Raw genomic sequence first — 16,686 nt, 5'->3', positions numbered from 1 at the left:
GTTCTTACTCCTGTGCAACTGATCCTAAGTGTGTACCATCTACATCATCGTCTGACAGAGAAAGATATGAAATGACAAGCCACAAGATCAAACTCAATTGGATATAAAATTAAACTCGGTTAGTTGAAAGAGTATTTCACGGTCACTCTGCGAGATTTTAAAATCCATTTCGGAATGAAATTTTATTTTGTTGTCTATCTGATCCACTTGTCATTTCATCTTTTTCGTGTCTTTTGGAACTCTTGCATCACCTCGCACAAAAACCAACGCGAAGTTCGTTGAAAAATGAAATTTGAAGACTGTTTGGCAAAAATTTATTTGAGATGGAAAAAAACTATCTTTAAATATCAAAAATGCTTTTTCAATGCGAGGTGGTGCAGTAGTTTTTTTTTTTACGGGATTTTCTGTCAACTGTTGTCGCAAATTTTTGCAATCAAAAACTTTTGAAGGGAAACCTTTTTAAAATTTTTCTCAAAAAAGTTTTAAGGGGAAACGTTGTGCAAATTTTTCAAATTTTCCCGCCAAAAGTCTTAGTTTTTAAACGCGAACTTTTTCCTTCTCACGTTTCAATTTAATATTATTGATTTTCAAGTAATTAATTAGTTACTTAATGCCAAACAATAAAGTAAATCAAAACAGCAAGTGGTGGTTTTTATTGTGTACATTACTTAATCATATTTGTTAAAAAAATACTTAAGACAAAGAAAAAATACTACAGCAGATAGAAATCAATTACACACGTGTCTTCAATATAACTTTTATTGGCTTTCTAATAATTCAATTGAAAGTCATTACAATTTGAATAAGTGGACAGAATAAAAAAAAAATGCGCTTTTAAAAGGGCCTGGAAACCAGTCGAAATGTAGGCTCTCTTTTACTATTTTTTGACTATGTAGGGTTGCCAAAAAGAAAAAAAATTCTGCGCTTTTGAACAGAGTCTAGCCAGAAATCAAGCATATACTTTGACTTTTGATGGGAAAAATCTTACATCGTGCAAGATTTTTCCCCCCCAAAAGACTCTGTATATGTTTGACTCAAAACCAGACCCCATTTAAAATTGCAGACTTTTTTTTCTAAGGACATTTTTCGAACTAAAAGACTTGGTTTCTTTTCGATTTTTTTCTTGGCCCCTTTAAAAGCGCAACCTTTTCATCAATTCAATGTGTCCTCGTAAAACTAGAAAGATTTCAGTAAATATGTGAAATAGATACGAGACAATCACAAAAGTAATTTCAACGATTTTAATAACTAGCCTTCCAGGCTGAAAATTCTGGTTGCAAAAACAAATCCAAGTAGTACTAATTTTCTACCTTAATTTTAAAGCTCTAAACTTGAGGAATTCACCGCTTCCTCGGTAACTAGCAAGATACGAGACAATTTGGTAGATACTGCACAATTTGAAAGTAATTGCAAAGTCGTCTTTTGACCCCTGAATTTTGTGTTGTGAAATCACTAATACGAGCTCCGCCCTAACAACATTTCCCAAGAAACTCCATCAAGATAAACTTTGTCTTGTAAATCTACCTTACTCTTAAAACGTGATCCACTGAAGAAACGAAGTCCTTAGCTTTCCTTTGCTTCTTTCTCCATGTCTGCATGTACACTTGAGACGGCAGCCTGAAAGAAGGATAAATAAAACGTTCAATTAACAATGGGTATACTGAAACGCAAAGAACAAAATACACATACAGTGTATACTCGACTAAAGTTTACAAGTTAATTCTCTTATCGGGAATACGCTTGCCGTTTGGTTATATCTTCATCATAGAAATACACGGAGTTTACATAATTAAATGATATTAAGAGCAACGTAAAACGCGAACAAGCAGCAACACGAAATACATGGCACCGGCTAAAATATAGCACTCTAAAATTAACTTCCATTTGCAACGTTTGCAGGCGAAAACCTCACCGGCAAAATAGCACACTAAAAATGTTCACGGCAAAAATGTTCGCGACAAAACGGGCAATATTTGCATTTTCTTCCTGAGTGGTTAATAGTCGCCAATCTTTGAATAACTCGTGAACTTTTTTTCAAATAAAAAGCTCTCGGATAGCTTTTCATTTTTACAGTATTAATGTAAAAGTTATGGACGCTTGTCACTTATTCAACCAGATACAAACAAAACTAGAAATATTTACACAGGTGAATAACAAGAAAATGTTGCTCTAAAATTCAACCTGTTATTCAAATGCAATACTTATGCAAACATGCAAAAACAGTTTTCTAAGAAGTGCGTGCCAAAAAGTTAGTGATTTTACAATGGATTTTCCAGTAATTTACAGGTAATTATGGTTAGTTATGGTTAGTTGAATTTTCTGGACACATGCAGTACTCTCATGTAGCAATGTTATAATAATGCTCCACAAGATGGTTCTAACTTTAAAATCTATGGATAATATCCCTATCTTTGTTCACTCAAATCGAATCTATGCGCTATTTTCATTTACTTTGTATAGCAAAATAAAAATTACATGTAGGTACACATTTATTTTGGCACTCTTAAAGCGATAAAGAACATGATCTATTTCGTCAAGAACTTCAGGGCTAAATTTCCGGGCTGTCCGGCGTTTTTTGCTGTAAATCATTTGGATGGAGGCACTGTGAGAGTAACATGTCATGTCCAAGAGCACAAATCAATGCAGTGCAAATTATAGCTGAACTGTGAAACAACAACATCTCTACCATAAATCCTCGAAAAAGCACCCCCTTTGAATAAGCGCCCCTCCTATCGGCCATAATTTAAAATAAGCACTTCCCCTTAAATAATCGCCCCCCTTCCCTCCCCCTGTTTTATGGAAGAGTACTGAGACAACAAAGGATGTATTGTGTCGCTCATGCTCAAAGCAAGTGATATTGACTCATTCAAGCACTGTACATTTGACCGTGGATGGTAGTGAAAGTCTTCTAATTCATTGCTTAAAGCTCTGCTAACCTGGTGCAGCAGGTCTAGACCAGCTAAAGGGGTTATAATACGTAGTTCTTCAAGAGAGACAGGATTCTACCGAGACTTCTGAGTGTCTGAAACATACATACAGTACAAAAACACTGATAATATGTTACCACGATTTGGGAAAAATTAAATAAGTGCCTCCCTTGAATTAGCGCCTCCTTAGAATATCAATAAGTGCCTCTTGTCTTCTTCTAAATTTGAAATAAATTTGAGGATTTATGGTGTCATTTTAAATATCATCTGCCTGCATTGTGTGCCATTATTCCTCCAGGGTAAAATCGAGTTAATGATAGCCTCTCTAACCAGACACAAAGGAACACAGACTCACCTGATATGTAATCCATTGCCTCAATATGAATCTTTCTCCTCAGCACACAGTTTTCTGGTTTGCATCTAGCAAGAAATGGGGACTGTTTCAACATTTATGCCAGCCTTGATCTCTCAAGTTTAACAAACTACACAATTAAAAAAAAAAAACACTCATCAGATTTAGTTTTAACCCAACTAGGGTGAGTTTGGACTATGAAGGTAAGGTTAAGTCTGCATCAGGCCAAGTAATCTAAACCACCACAGTTTGACCCAGTCTCTGCTGTATTAAGAGATCTTGAGTAGTTCTGCTCCCCCATGGATGGGATGTGAGTCTGTCTGTTTCACAGAACTACACACTTAAGAAATATCAGCAAGAATTTTAAGAGTTTTAACCCTACAAAGGCAAGGTTTGATAATGATGGGATATAACTGCCACAGGGTTAGCACCCAGTATTAAATTTACCCAGTACCCGTTTGTACACCAAGGTAGAAAGAGGCATTGTGAGAGCAAAGTGTCTTGTCCCAGAATGCAATGCAGAGAACATAACCATTGGCTCAAACCCAGACTTCTTGATCTGTAGCCTTATTTGGTATCTTACATGTATGTCTCAAAGCAATTTTTTTCCATCTTTCTTTCTGCACATAGACTTAAATGTTGCTTCTCTGTTTTCTATCTAGTAAGAAACAGGGAAGGTTTAAAAGGCATTCATGTCTTGTGAGCACTGGAAAAACTTCAAATATGAGACAAGAGGCTACAGTCTCAGGATGAATGGTAGAACAACTGGACCGGGCAAACTTTATTTATGGCATGCAGATAGGAACAACAACCCAAAAGGATCTGCCATTAATTTGCCATTATTAAATTTGCTTGTTTAAAGTCTTGAGTAACATTGTTGACCTTCAATATTAATTTGAAGTGGTTTTGTGGAATATCATGATCGAAGGAACTACCATTTTGCAAAGTCCATCAGCAAAGAAAACAAGGAAGGCATCACAGGATATTACTAACACAGGCAAACAATTTGGATTGAAGTCCAGACAAAACAGATATTTGCAAATTTTGGTATGATGTGATGTGTGCTTTAACATTTATACCAAAGAATATCTTTCAAACATAAAAATATTTTTAATTGTATGTGGACCAAGAACTTAGTGAGTAAGCCCACTGAAACAAGAACTCCATCTCTACCCACTAGTCTACATTTTAGTCCCAACACGTACAGACAGCCTGTCACTCAGAAAATGACTCATCCATACCTTGCATACCCCTATGTGTCCATTAGGTCCCTTTATCATAATATTCACCTCTTTGGTCGTCTTATTTAAAGCAAGCTATTATTTTGTGGTTAACTTTGTTTTGAAGATAAAAATGGTCATAGTTTAAAAGGCTGCTTTAATAGCTATTATCACTTACCTACCAATCATGGTTTCCATGTTGATATCATCATGTCTTGTCTTGAAAATCTAGGCTCCTTTCAGTTTGATGTGTTTCATTCGGTGGGAATAAACAATGCACATGTATGAAGTGACTCTTCAGTAAAGTAACTACATAACATAAATTAATTCCAGTTTTATAATTTAAGTCTGACTGACTACATTTATACAAACTTTCATGTTATGCTCCCTAATTACACAGTTTTGTACTCTGCACCCTGAGTGTACATTTAATGCATCATTGATCAATCAGAATCCGGAAATTATTTTGATAATTGTAGCTATGTATGTTGTAAATAAAATTCCTCATTCATCATGCAGTCATTTGGGTGTCCAATTGTGAGTATCCAGTCACAAATAACTTTTGTATTTGGATACCCATGCTATTCACACATCACTTACTTGCACTTAACTGACTTTCTTCTAATGTTTCCTACAATGTTAATCCATTGACACCTGGGGATTTTTGCCATAAATACATTTTTTTGGACATTTTCAGCATGGCTATCTGCTAAATTAAATCCAATCTACCCCAAAAGGCATTTGGTAATGTGACAGTATGCCTTCCTTTCCACTAGCATCACATTTTATGGCATTTTTGCTCAGGCATGGGCAGAAATCAAAATTTTGGAGGAGAAAGTGACCTTTAGGCTTTTCATTTTTTAATTTTTTTTTTCCGCTTTTTCTTTTCTCCTTTTATCATTTTGCTGCACTGGTTAACCTTCTACTAAGCTTGCTGCCAGTTCAAAAATTTCTGAGAAAGCATCATCAAGATGGGAAATACTTACCACGGATTAGCCAAGTGTAGTTGACGGAAATTTTGTCTTGAGTTTTTCACTCTGAGCATTTTTGCGCATATTTCAAGCTCAGTTGACCCAATCACTCTGATCTAGGAATCATTGGAAAGATCTTTTCCTCCTGCAGAAGTTGAGTTAGTGATGCCAAATTTGGTCAAAGGTGATGACGTCAGAAGTAGCAGAAAGGCCAACGCTTGTCACAGGTGGTTATGGGCGGCACAGGTGTCAATGGGTTAGACTTACATGTATGGAAAACACTACTGAGTTTTTTTCTCAAAAGAACTTCTTTCAAAGACTTTTTAATTTTGAAATTTTGTAATTGATGGGATTATTAGTAATTGACCTGGTTCTGCATGCTCATTTGATTTAAAATTTCTGATCACACCATCACACCCTGAATTGTGCTCCACTCAGTCCAAATATGGGTTATTGACCAAGCCCGAGGCCAAGATGGCTGGATATTGGCCAAGGTCCATAACCACGTTCTCGACTGAACAAGCTTAGTCAATATAGGAATTCTTATAGGGGATAATAATATTTAATATAATAATAATATTATCATAATATTTTTAATGCTAACAAAAATTTTTGTATAGCGCCAAATCCTCTATTGTCCATGGCACTTAACGTTAACTGAAGTTGCGTTCATATTAACATAACTGAAGCTTTACATTAACGGGGATAAAGAACTAATTTTTCTTGTGGCACACAGTGCATAACCCCAAGTGGCAAGAAAATGCCATCTTGCCTGCTGGGGTAACAAATCACAGCAGAGGATTTAGTTAATCTTGCCTGCTCAGGGAGCTAGCCATATAATAATAATATTATATGAAAACTGGACCTGAATTCAGGGATTTGTAATAATTTGATTGCAAGGATAACATCAACAATTCACTGGGAGTTTCAATAAGGATGTTAAGATAACAGGATGGGATGAGCAAGGAAGGCTACTGGACGTAAATGTATTCAACTGGGCACATGCACGAGAACTCTCGACCCATCTCTCTGCCATCCTGGTCTTGTTTAGGACGCCATTTCACCCGACTTGCCGTCTTATTGAAAACATGAGTATTTTACCTTTGCTTTGCCCTGAAAAATGTTCCAATCGACCTTATTTTCAGATACATTGATGAGTTTTGTGATTGTACGAAATACGAAAAAAAAAATGTGAATCAAAATATTCCTACCCTATAAGGGCCGGGCACCAGGCAAATTGACCAGTTGTGACGATGATTTTACCCACCTGGTTTGATCATCAGGGGATCTAGAGAACATTTTTCTTCTAGATAAGCTTAAGTGCGTTTTGCCCACCTCTGGAAACCAGTTGCCCTCCGGCTGAAAACGTTAATGAAAGCCATAAAATTGAGCTTCCTACTGGGTTAAAAAATATGCACAGCTATTCACTCTTGTACATTTTCTGTTACAAAGACCAATCTAGTGATTGAGTAGCCTAGCATATGCACTGACTGTACGGTATTGAAGCCCTAGCTTGTGCTCAGCGTTTTATCCACCTTCTAAAAACGGTTCCTTCCACTTGAAGTTACATTTCAATTTGAAGGAATAAGTCTTACTTACAACAATTGAAGAACAAGCCACAGAAGAGCAAATAAAAACAGAAAAAATCGTACCTTGCAAACACCCGCCATATTTTCGAACACATCGTGCTTCTGGACACGTGATCTGGTGCTTTTAGTGTATGATGGGATACTCAACCGGATGTGGCAGTCATTGAGGGTTCCCAATAGGTTTGGCGGGATGCGGGATTTGGCTTTTTTTCGCTGTGATATTTGGGATTTGAGCTGAAAACAGGGGCGGGAAGCGGGAATTACAATTATGAGTGGGAGAGGGATTTCATGTTTTAAGGGGTTGGGAAGCGGGATTCGCAAGGGGAACAGAGCGGGATACGGGATTTCATCAATTCCTACATGACCTCATAAATTGTTATTGACCAGCGCAAAAACCACAAGCTGGCAGAAACGAACATTTTGTGCGTATAGCTATGTCAGGTTTCAAGTAATGAATAGCAATTAACGGCTCTGTACCCTGTCAGGTTTGTTAAACGTATCCATTATTGCTTGACTATGTTAGTATCATGAGACTGTATGAGGTCATTGAGTCCTATTGCGATCATTTGTGTAGCCTGCGTAGCTTGGCGCTTTTCAAGCGGTCAAGCCGCACTTTAACGAGCGCCAAAGCTGCGTTAAAAAAATGCTTAAACCGCCAAGCTACGCGGGCTATCATTTGCGTTGACCTCTGACATCAATGGCATCTGTCCATTCCGACATTTTTGATGTTTGGGTCTGTAATCCCCCCGATTCTTTCTCCTTTTTCTAGTCTTTCGACCTTTTCCAGAGCGAATGGCTTGTTTTGGCCAGGATGGCCTCTCCGAATGGCGGTGATAGTGATTTCCCGAACGAAGTATGCGGCATTACGAATTCCGTCACCATTTAACAAATGGTAAACCCATAGCGTGTACTATTGAGTTATGGATGCACGCGGGAGGTTGCTAAGCACGAAAGAAGCGTAAGAGTCGCACGAGGCGATAGCCGAGTGCGACCCTAGCTTCTTGAGTGCTTAGCAAACCTCCCAAGTGCATCCATAACTCAATCGTGCACGCTATGGCGTTTACCATTTGTTTTATAACATAACATTGAGACATTGGAACAACAGAAGTCCTTTTATTGAGCTATAAAAAAATGTTCGTGTAGTCTTACATGACAAGGGAAAACAAGCGCGCGAAAATTCATTCATGAAAACCGACTGCACACCAGTAACTCGATAAAGTTTCATCTTCAGACAACTGTGAAGACAGTTTCGCATTTCTGGCAGAAGAACGTCGGCCATTACTTTGGAAACAATGTCTGTCAAAAGATTTGCTTTGTAAACATTAGAACACACGTCAGCAACGTAGACCGATCGGCAAATAGTAAACGCTAAATTAACCAATCAGAGCGCGCGCTTTGCTTTAGTTATGTTATAAATAATTATTACGAAAAGGATGTTCGAGCAGTAATGCCTTCATTCGGAAAGAAAAGTTCTGAGCCCAGATTTCAAGGAAAGTGAAGACGCTGAAAGCTTTAAAAGATACTGTCAAGTGCGTTTATGGGCCATCTCTTGAATATGGGAATGAATAATCTTTTTCTTTCACTGATACGCGAAAAAAAGAAAACAAAACAGTAAACCGTTTACAGAAAGAGACGTTAGAATCATAGAATCATCATTTTACTTATCTGCTACCCATTGAATATTTTTTTGATATTTTAAGCGATATCTATTTTTTTAAGTTTCTGTGTTAATAATTCAGTGTTCCAGATAAGCAAGGGGTCTCAGGTCAAAAACCTGACAAGGTCAGCAACATGACCCGACAAATTACTAGAAAATTTATGATGATTTGGTGGGAGCATTGGAAATTGACCCGTTGGAATTCCTCATTGACACCATACCTTGAAACTTATCTGGAACCCTGTAATTAAAGTAATTATTAAAGTAACAAATTAATCATTAACGCAGAAACGTCTATGTAAAGTAGGCGGGATCAGGATTTCCAGGCTAAAAAGAGCGGGATGGCGGGATTAACAGGAAAAAATGGGCGGGAAAGCGGGATCTGAGAACCCTATTGTGGACCCTCGTCATTGTCACAGCGTTACCAATCTCGTTCTACTATTCCATTCCCAGGTTCCATTCAAGATTGGCAATTAGTTTATCTTCAATCAACGGAATATTTATGCGAAGATAGCCATAACATAAGAGCTGGCAGAATGCAGTCTATTAAAATGGACATTTCTTTTCCGATTTTTTTTTATTTTTATAATTATATTACATTCATTAGTTACACCTACATTGTATATTACACTACCACACACTTCTACACTAATTTACTTAATCACTTTACATACTACTTTTACATCCACATTGTATACTACACTGCTTCACACTACTTCACACTACTTATACTTAACACCCGACACGGAAATAAATCAATAAGGTTTACAACGCTTACAACACTACATAAGTTTTCTAACAATACAGAAAAAAGGTGTCTATACAATAAATATTCAATAAAAAATAATTAATGAGAGGCTTCCACTTTCCTTCGTGGATTTTAAGTCAGTTGTTCTTTATGGCTATAGATCGTTCAATGGATTCTATGTGATCTAATTTTATCAAGAGATGATGCAATGATGGTAAAATATTCTTCAGACGACTGTGGTAAATAACTAGCTATCCAGCGATGATAATATGATTTAAAAGCGACCAATGAGACCTTTTTTGCGTCAATCCAAAAATTATGTCACATTCGTTTAGAGAATCGATAGCAATGTGCAAGGATTTAAGCCAAAGAACAACAGACATCCAGAATGCTACAATGAAATCACACCTAGAAAAAAGATGCTCGAGAGGTTCATCTGAAATTTTGCAAAAAGTGAAGAGGGGTGAATCAATCATTTTCATTTTGTATAAGGATTTGTTGGTATAAATTATTCGGTTTAGTAATTTATACTGAAAAACTCTTATTTTAGTGTCAAGCGTGACAACATGAAGAATTTGATAGATCACTTCCCAATAAAAAAGATCACCATTATTCTGAAACAAGGTACTAAATTTATGCCATGCTGAAGGATAGACCTGAATAATTTCTATAAGTTTCCAATACAATTTCGAGGAGGTGATTGAATCAAGAGGAAGAGTACTATCTTTTAAGTAAGGGGATACTTGTCAGACATTTTGAAAAGAAACCCTAGGGGGTACCAAGGTCCTGGTTTGTGGGCGTTGCTTGAAAAGGTTTTCACCCCTAAGAGAAACCAGTTCTAAAACAACACATTATCTCCTGTCACATTTTTTTTTGGTTCAATACCCTAAAAGGTAACCCAAAAACTCCCGCTGCAGACCCTTTGAAGCTGAACACCCTAAGAGGTACCAAGACCACTTTTTAAACCCTAAAAGGTACAATGAGCACCCCCGTCCTTTTTATATGGGAGTCCCCCCCCCCCCTCCTGGGTGTACGACTCTATAAAGAAATGGTCCCTGATCAAAGTATATCCTTTTTCACCGGCCAAAATTTCATACAATTATCTAATTTCTCATCACCCTTTCTCCTTTCCACACCATCATTAGCAGGAACAGACCTTGCTGACTCGGCAGCTGCAAATTTGAAACAGGACACAGCTTTGATTAAAACTAGCTTAGAAGAAATACAGGGGTTCTTCAAAATGTATTCAAGGGCAGTACTGGTAATTTTTTTTCTTCTTTAACAGGACATGTGTCCTTTCAAATCTTCATTTTGGTTGGACATCTTATCAATTTGATTGGACATTAATTAGGATAATTGATGAGCATAATGATTTTCAATACGAATCATTCAAAACTGCATTTGAATTTGATTTATTTATCATTCATGATTAACTCTAGTAGATGACTTTATCCATCAGTTAGTCAAATACACCTGCTCACAATGAAGCTCATATTCTTAGTCGGTAAAATGTGTGATTTCTTTAATAACCACACAACTTTCTCATCCTTGTGGTAAACACTAAACAAATACACATGTGCACTACGTAGAAACCATACACTACTACATACGCTGAACTTGGACAATTTATACTACTAAACACCATGCCACAGAAACATTACACAGCCAGTCAGAATACAGGAAAGCCATAGTATATTTGACCGTATCACATCCAACGTTCCCATCATGCGCCACGTGTGTGTCACATTGATAGTGTTGGCCACTGTAATTTCTATGGCATGACATAAAATAGTTATGCAACGCTCTCTCATGGTATACCATTTAATATCCCACCTGTCAATTAGATACACTCACCTAAAGGCTTGTGTATATACCAAGAAAATACAAGTGACTTGTGGGATATTCCATTGTATACTTGAAAGCATTACATTACTAGTATATATACACTGTATACTTCACTACAAATACTGTACTTGAACACTATAAATATAGTCTTTATACAACAGTTTTTATTTCCACCATCTCAAACCCCTGCCCAGGTTTTACTGTATTGAGGAGGTATGGAACTGAAAGCAGGGCAATTATCAATTTTGCATATGCCTATGAGCTTATGCTTGTGTTATGGGCGTCCTCAGTACCGTTATGCTTATGTTTGTGCTTATGTTGTATTGAAAACAAACTTAAGTCTCTACATTGAATCAATTTCCTGAGTACCTCAGGTCCCGTCTACGGGTATCTGGATATTTTTGAATCCGCAACTTTTTCTTTCCTTATTCAAAAATTTCCTCGTCCACACGTAGCAAAAATATCTGGATTCACAGCCGAATTCGCCAGATGCGTGTGGACAGGGCCTCATTATTCTGTTCTTGAAAGTCAAATGGCAGGCCTAACAGATTCTTCTTTAGACTAGTTTTCCCAGCACTTTCCTTGCCATTTAGTAATATTTGACCAAGGTAACTATGTAAGAGCTAATGAAAAAGCTCTTAAGGATGGATATGAAACCATATTCATTGTTAAGAGCCTTTTCATAAGATCTTAGTCCTTCCAGTCTTTGACTAACTATATGTTTTAGCGTAAAAATAAAATTATGTGATAATGGATTGAAAAAGAACATAACAGCTAGAAGTTTCAATGATGTTATTCAAGATGTGCAGTTAAATTCTAATAAGTTTCGCCTAAATAAAACAAATGTAAGTATAATGTATATAACAACTCTATCTAATATTACAGTAAATCTGTATTCTTTGTTACATCAAAAAAAGGGAGGAAATTTGAACATTTGCAAGTGCTGTCAACTTTACTCGTGTAAAAGTCGAATGACCTGCATTCCAAAGTAAGTAAATAAAACAAGGAAACTATAAATACAATTGCCAATTGAATTTCAACTATAAATCAATTGAACTGAGCTATAAATATAATTAATAAAGGTCTAATCATTCTTGGCCATTTGAATTTTTCTACAATCGAGTTTGTTTTTTCTGTATCCTGGTGGTTAGAGTTGTCCCTCAATGTCAACCAAAGGTATTGACAAGACTCTTGATAGCCAAGAAGTTGAATGTTACCATGGAGAATGAAATATTGGTTTGTACATTCAATACTTATCAGGGGTTTCACTATCCTTTTCAGCAGGGGGCAACTGGTTCTCACAGGCAGGCAAAACTTTTTGAACTGAACTTCCTTATAAGAAAAAATTTCACCAGATTGTCAAACCAGGTGGGGTAAAATCAGCAGATAAATCAACAGATAAATGCAACCCTCCAAGTAGCAACCATTTTAGTTGCCATGGCGACTAGAATTTTGGAGCTGGCGACTAACTTGAAACGGAAGTCACCAGCCTGGCGACTAAAATCAAAAGCTTGAATATCATCCAGGATGAAAAAAAAAAAAGAAAAAATGCTTTGAGCATGATGAATTCACTTGTGAAAATAAGTTCTTAAGCCGTTTTTACCCACTGAAATTGATACTAAGATAAAATGATATGTTTAATTACAAGAATGCGGCCATCATAGGAAAGAACAAATTTCCAGTATGTCGTATGCAACGAACTTCGTTCCACTTGACTGAACTTTAGTATGTGATAATTTTACCTTTGAGTGTGAGATAACCCATGTGTACAGTTTCTGCATCTCTGATACATTGTCGAGTTTGGGTTTGTAGCGTGAAACTGGAAAATGTGCGCAATAAATTGCACAGCGCCCTCGCAGCGTTTTCCTGCCAAACATGGCTATTTTTAACTGTGGAAAGAAATTTGATCATGGCAGATTTTTGATCACGTGCTAGGTAACCACTTCTGAACTGCAAACGTGCATCACGCAATCAACAAAACAGTGCTATAATTTGTTATTTTCATCAAGCTTCATCTCAACTAAACACTTGATTACCTGTGTACCTAAAAATTTACTCTTTGTTTCAAAATTGTTATCAAAATATTTAGTCGCACAGTGGGTAACCCTTTCCCCCACCCGGTTGCTACTTGGTATAATCTGTGCCATCTACACTTGTGTTTTACTTTGAAACTGCAAATTAAAATTCAGAATATTTTGGTGTTTTTTTTGTTGTTTATTTTTTCGTGGGAAAAACAGCGCTAAATCACACAAACACGTGCTTTTTGGTGTGTATATGTCACAAATAGCTCGGTACGTTTGTGTGAAAGGTCGGTTGATTGATGGAAGATATCGTTGCTGTTTTTGTCTGTTCTTAACAGCTTTTCTTCCAGTACAGCGTTTCTGTTCCATGAATATGAGTCACTTTACTTAACATGCTTAGGAGAGTTCAGGAAGACCTGTCAAATCTTCAAGAGGAATTGATTGTGATTTTATATGATCATCAATAATAAAAATATATTATTTGAATCACTTTTTATTTAGACCTGTTCTCAATTGAGTGTCGAAAGTAATTAGACAATTACTTTGGTTTTGGTTTTGGTTTTATTACGGTTTGAGATTGGCTGAGTAGTCTAATTGGTGAGTAATTGGTTTGGTTTTGGTTTTACGACACTCAATTGAAAACCGCTCTAATTAGTTCAGGGATAGCATATTAATTATTTATCATTTAATATATTAATTACTTAATTAATATTGATCAATTAATTATTAATTAATTAATAATTAATTAATTAATAATTAATTTTTATACTCTGGCATTCAAAATTTTTCACTGGTGACCAAAAATAAATATTCAGTGGCCAGATGGCCCCTAAGGAAAGAAAGTTAACTTGAAGGGTTGAAATGGTAAAGAAGGAAAAGGGAAAACAGATCAACGATAGCGGAATAGCCTTGAACAGGCCTACTCAGCAAGCAAAGTCTAGGGCGGATGTTTACACATTTAAAAAACTCAACACATAATTCATCAGTCTGTTTGTTTTACTAGAATATAGAAAAAACACTCTTTGAATCAGAGGAAAGGAGCATTTGAAGAAGCTGCCTTGTCAGATATCAGCAATTAAATTTGCCAATAATTCTGGGGCAATGAACTTCTGTGCCAGAAAAAGCTAGAGGAGGGCATCAACAAAACATTAATTTTGCTTGCGACTTGCGCTTGTGTTCAAATGTGGGAATGCAAAGACCATCCAGAATCATCTAGTCTATCACTTAAGAGACAAAAACAATCAACAAAAGTGAAGATTTCCATGTGAAAAATTGCAAGACGCAGGGGTAAACAAAAGAAGCGAAATACAAGTCCATGGATGAGATCAGTTGCCACAAAAATTGTTACTGTTCAACTCAAGGGGTTACACATTTTAGTTGGCTTATCACAGTTTGTGGTTCATTGACTCGTTTTAAAAAATACAGTTTTGTAGATAACTTGTTCACGTTTTAAGTTTATAAAATAATTTTTTTTGGAAAATTCAGATAAAGTAGAAGTCTTGAATTTAGCGTAAAAAATAATTTTGGACAAAATAGGCCCTTGAAGGTCTACAGTAACCTTAAGAAATAGAAAACATGTACCATGTTTCTATCCAGTCACTATCTATTCAGTGATAGACAGTGTGTAGCATAGCAGTGTACCCTTGTCAACAAAATTATGGTCGCTTCTTGGCATTTTCGAAGTGTCTGTGAAGAGGATTTAGTTATTATTTTATTTATTATTTATTCAAGTTTGAATGACTAGTAGATTTATACTTAAACAATTAGATTGTTCGCTCTCGATTTCTATGCGTGATAGAAATCTCGAGCTCATAATCTAATTGTTTAATAGGAACACGAGTGGAAGTTTGGGAGAACGAGAAATGCTGTGGGAACATGACCCAACAAGCGAGTGTTTCCACAGCTTTTTCAAGTTCTCCCAAACTTTCACAAGTGTTTCTATAACTTGATAGAAACACAGAGAACATGTTTTCTATTTCTTTTAGAAACTACCGGGAGGAAAAAAGAAAAAAAAACTTGTTTACTTGATCATCAAAATGCAAATTCTCTTTGCTTGCGCCATCATTACGTCAACAGCTTGTGCTAGTTCTGTGCTTCTAGAGTTTTAGTGTAAATCTACTAGCGTTCTATCATGAATGCCATTCTCTGATTGGCTACGCTACTCACTATCTATTCTGTGATAGATGGCGAGTAGCGTAGCAGTAGGCCCTTGGTAACAAAGTGACGGCTGCTTTTCGTTTTTGGAATGTCTGTGAAGAGGATTTAGATAAAGTTTTGAACAACTAGTAGACTTAAACCAAAACAATTAGATTATTCGCTCTCAGTTTCTATGCATGATAGAAATCTCGAGCTCATATTCTAATTGTTTGACAGAAACATAATTTTAAACCAATCAGTGTGCATATTTTCTTTGGGCTATTTTCTAACACATGATAAATGCCATGATCCAAAGCACACCTTAAGTCATTTATTTGTTTCTTGCCTGGATGTGCAGACCTTCTAGAGGAACTTTTCTTGGTGGTAGAATGTTAAAGGGCCCTAGTCAGCTACACCTTTGTTTTCGTTTACATGCAAGAATTTGGCTATTATATTCAAAACGAAGGAAATCAATGTGAAGCTACTAAAGATAATTAAACATACTTTCAGGAACACAACTTACAGTAAAGCAATAAGATTTCGCGTCATCATGCAATATCACTAATTTCGATGGCAATGCTTGATCATGTTTGATCGCAAAACATTTCTCGTTTGGACAGGGCTTCTGGACTCAGGTTTGAGCGAGTTTTTCCGTCGAAATTCCGTGATCGTGTGAGTCTGGCCATAATTTTTTAGCACATTTTTAACGCGTGTCGAGAACATGGCGATATTACAGTATGCTGAAGTTCGGGAGATTCGTCAACTAGAAAACACAAATCGTTGAGAAGCACTTGGCATTTTCAAAGAGACAAAGCTTACTTTCAACAGCCTTGTTTGCCAAGGCTTTCCCTCGAAAATCTGTGAAACTTTAGTCAATTTAAGATCTAAACATGAGAGTATTTGGGCGAATTTAAACTTACTACGTTACACTCACCTCAGGGAACCTCTCTACAAAGTGGAATCACTTGTAACTGGGACAAAATTATTTGAAAATCCACAGCAAATCCTAATAAAAAATGTTTCTCCTGGTCAGCCATTCCGCCATATTGGATTCTGCCAAGCGCAGTTTATTTCCTACCCATGCTCTCTCATGACATCAGGTTGAAGCGGTCAGGACACTGGTACCTACGATTTCCAGCCATCGGGAACCTAACCCGTACGTAAACTCCCTTCAAAAAACTAAATTTGTTTCATGGCTGTTTCTGGAGCGAACTCCATCG

At 36.6% G+C, this 16,686-nt stretch overlaps 1 long non-coding RNA gene across 5 annotated transcripts; it reads right to left on the bottom strand.

Moving 5' to 3' along the window:
- Positions 1 to 626: 626 nt before the first annotated feature.
- On the bottom strand, positions 627 to 16,564 carry LOC149112253 (uncharacterized). Of its 5 annotated transcripts, none has more exons than XR_016207348.1 (3): positions 16,401 to 16,564; positions 3,283 to 3,409; positions 627 to 1,617 (listed from the first exon to the last, which is right to left on the bottom strand). It is a non-coding gene; the product is annotated as an uncharacterized LOC149112253 (long non-coding RNA). The 5 variants fall into 5 exon arrangements; XR_016207351.1 differs by having other exon boundaries at positions 3,283 to 3,347; XR_016207349.1 differs by lacking the exon at positions 16,401 to 16,564 and adding an exon at positions 4,678 to 8,042 and having other exon boundaries at positions 3,283 to 3,347.
- Positions 16,565 to 16,686: the final 122 nt, after the last annotated feature.

This window comes from Orbicella faveolata, unplaced genomic scaffold, assembly GCF_042242905.1.
Source record: "Orbicella faveolata isolate gen_17 unplaced genomic scaffold, um_ofav_v1 contig_2, whole genome shotgun sequence".
Taxonomy (NCBI): Eukaryota; Metazoa; Cnidaria; class Anthozoa; order Scleractinia; family Merulinidae; genus Orbicella; species Orbicella faveolata.
This window is presented reverse-complemented; position numbering and strand designations above follow the sequence as displayed.